Source organism: Simochromis diagramma, unplaced genomic scaffold, assembly GCF_900408965.1.
Source record: "Simochromis diagramma unplaced genomic scaffold, fSimDia1.1 OVJJ01000186.1, whole genome shotgun sequence".
Classification (NCBI taxonomy): Eukaryota; Metazoa; Chordata; class Actinopteri; order Cichliformes; family Cichlidae; genus Simochromis; species Simochromis diagramma.
In genome coordinates this window covers 272,482-276,400 of record NW_024387464.1, presented here as the reverse complement: position 1 = coordinate 276,400, position 3,919 = coordinate 272,482, and positions in this window count along the sequence as shown.

The following is a 3,919-nucleotide window of genomic DNA, read 5'->3' as shown; positions in this document are numbered from 1 at the left end:
ACTGCTGATTTATTGTGGATGAATGATATTGTTTTATGATGTTATAAGAAATACTGTTTGCAGAAAGTCATCGCCTTATTTGTCTGATTAGAAGAGAACAGAATATACTGGAGTTTTCTGCCCCAACTCAGCAGGAGCAGATAAACGGGGAGCCAAGGTCGTAGGTTAGGCGCCGTGTGAGAGAAAAGCATGTGAATGTTTAGGCTTTTATGATAAGGTGGGAGAACCAGAGGCTATAAGAGTTTGATCAATGCGCCACCATTTTGAGATCTGAGGCTGTCTGCATACGGTGTCCATCTCCCACGCGTGTGACTATTAAAATCATCGTTTGACTTAACCCGGCCGGACCAGTGTTGTTATTGTGGTTTTCCTCTTGTCTCCATCCCCAATATTTTGAACCATAACACTAGCTAGCTAAAACGCTTCAACAGCTGATCTAAGAAGCCCCTTTAAAAGGAAATTAGAAAGGCACAGGTGAGGTGAGAGGAGGCGAAGAAGGAGCTGCCTCCTTCGGCTACTGCAGCACACATAGATGACCACTGGCCCAAGAGACAAACTCAGGTCAGTAAATCAGAGGCTGTCACTGCCTCTAAAGTGTTTATTGATACACTTTCAGAAGGTTGTTATCATCCATTCAGATGGAGGATCACTAACAGGAGGATGGGAAGACTCCAGAATCAACTGTCGCTGACTTCCGGTGGATACGGCAGTGTTTACAGGTAAGATGATGTAAATTGATAGCATTTCTGGAGTGATTATTATAAGTCAGCGAGTGCCAATAAGCACTCAATAATGTCAATGTGGTTCTGTTGAGTAATACAGCGAGTCCTGATATAACAGCTTTGAAAAGCATTTGTAGATATTTGTCTTGATACAAGCTCAATCATCCCCTTAAGGAAATCCCAAAAAGTTGATTCTGTTCCTCTGGTCGTAGCGTTTACAGTGGGAGAAAGGTTTCATCACCCATCCAAGTGACATCAGGTTTCCCCAAACTTATACACAGTACCTTGCACAATATCTGAAACTAGCACCACTGACAAACAATGGGCTGTGAGGTCAGTTTCTTGATCATTAATAAACAAATAGTCATGACCACTGATACCATTGATCAGTGGCCATGATATTATATTATTACATGCTTCACTGTACTTGTGGTGCTTATGTAGGGTTTTTTACGAGAGAAGACAAACTATGCTCCAATTATAAGTTTTCACAATTTATTGTCAAAATGGTTAGAACCCTCTGTCTGACTCAGAGACAAGAGGCTGCCGTGCCCAGGCACTAAACACGTTTTATTGTGTGTGATAAACAGGACACAAAGGTGAGTGGTCAAAAGTTGGAAGAAAGCCACAGTTCTCCTTATTTGGCTGAGATCCAGCACTTTGGCTCATATTTCTTCTTCTGCAGCTTTCTGGGCAGCTCTTTATTTGGAGATGACACTTCTGCCGCTCTCTGCAATGCACGCGTTCTCCTGGCAACCAATTCTTGCCCTCCAGTCAGGCCTGTAGACTTAAAGAAGGGCGGCAGAGTGCATTCCATCAGGTTTATGGCGCAGAGCAATATTTGCCTCTGTCATGGCTAACTTACAATTAAGTTACTAGTTACCAAAAATGATCATTTTCAGCCACATGTTCTCAATAAATATTCTTATTAGCTATAGTTCTTCTAGCTCCAGTGCTTAATTTAAACTGTGTGACAAAGCTCTGTGTCGTCATTGTCCACATGGGCGAGCGGGAACAACACAATGTGCGACATCCAGCAGCATCCAGCCTCCACACAGATAACATTTTCCATGTCCCTTTTGGACTTTGTCATTTGTCTGTGCCTGGAGAGTCCAATTTTTGTTTAGGGTTTTTGCAGCACCCTGTGCAGAAGGAAGACACTCACGCTTGCAGGTGTAAGTCAATTTGCAGAGGTCACACATTAGCTCTTCCAACAAAGAAGTTTGGTTATGTTTGTTTATAGTTTAATGATGGGACCACATGCTCTGCATCTTCAAAGTTTCTTTGTTATTATTCATACACAGTAATGTGATGTATAGTGATATCTAGTATAACTGGACCAACCTCGTCCCTCTTTAATTTATGAAGACTGAATGTTGAATGTTGGACCTTGTGTATCTTGGGTTTTTTTTCTGAACTTTGTTGTCCTCAGTCTTTTTGCAGGCACAGAAAATAAAACCAGGAGTACTCTAAGTGCTTCTTCTCTAGGTGGATGATGATTACACTGTGTGACACAGGATGTCACCTTTGGTCTTGTGAGGAAGCAAAACTCAGGAAAAAGTGTGATTGAGCCGTTATATGGTACCCACATGTGTGCTGCTGAGAAGGATGGATAAGGATGCCGCAGCCAAATCCAGGCCTCGTCGGGTTGGTTGTAGTTGCAGAATACTAGGACTGAGACAGCCGAGACTGTCCAACTGTAGCCAACTTCAACAAAAGAATAGAGCAGCATTCAGTGATCACGACAAATGACAGTGTTTCTGTAACATTCAGATCCCTGATCTGATCTGTCTCCTTCTGCTTTTAGTAACCCAGCTGTAGTAACCATACAGCATTCACTCTCTAAACACATGCCATGCACTTTCTAACTTCAAGGTTACTGCCTGCCAGTTATTTTAGAAACCATGTGATAACCTGACCTAACACCGTTTCTTCTTGTTCCCCTCAATGTTGAAGAAGAGGACATTTCAAGAAGTCTTAAAAAACAGTGGACTGGGTCTGAAGACTGGAGCAGCTGAGACAAGTACATCCTGTACCTCCATCAGCAGCATGCCATCAATGACACAAAAGAGCCTAGACAGCTTTTCCCATCCTGCATGTCAAACAGCTGGAAAAGAAATTATCCCACATCCCAATGTTTCATCAACATGTGCCAGACACTGTTCCTGCCATTCATGGTTACATCACCTGAGACAGTCATGCCTACCTCAGGACCTCCACTTGTCACCTACTGATCATTATGATTATGAAGATGACAGTGAGTGCAATTAAGACTGTAAACAGCCACGACCGTGACTGTTTTGATGCATGTTTGTGCATTTTGTCTATTTCTTTTGCAGCTGTTTATTACTAACAAAGTGAAACCAAATTCTGTAGTTTATATTCTGTATGCATTTTCATCTTTACCAGCCACAATCTAACTACAATTAAGAATCCAGCATTCAGAAACTGTTGCCTCAGTGGCTTTATAAAATATGTAAGTAGTTCAGGTAATTTAGCCAGCTTTTGAATTACCACAAACACTTACAATATTCTACCTGCACAGTATGTTTTTGTATGAGATAGAAAAAGTAAGGTAAAAAAAAGTTTTCCTCTTAGCAAGGTTGAAGTTATATAATTGATGGTAATTCAGTGAATATACTCGGGTGCTTCCCTTTGTTCCTTGGTACGTTGCTTTTCAGTGTCCTAGAATTTTTAATTGTCTTTCTGTTTGTAATCACTGCCTGTTTTTCACTTTGTACAACTTCTGCGTGTCCTATTCCTGTAAAATCTTTTACTGATACATGTGTTTTAATGTTAATAACACATCTTTCCTGTCAACATCATGTATTCACAGCATATTTGAGAAAGGAGATTCAGTTTAGTATAGTAGTGATTTAATAGTTACAGTGTGCCACTACCATTTAGGAGATTAGAATGAAAAAAGTACACAAGGACTAAGGAGTCACTTGCGGTTGAAGAATGATTTACATTTTTTTAAACCTAGAGTATTATTTGTTGTTGTTTGCACTTCATAACACAAGTTTCAGGTATGGAGTGCCAGGACTGCCATAATGCATTAATTAAATACACCATTAAATAATTAATTAAATGTGGCAATAATTAATTAAAATTGGAATTAATTAATTAAATAAATAGTTATGACACATGTAATTAATTAATTATTGACACATTTAATTAATTATTTATGTATTTCA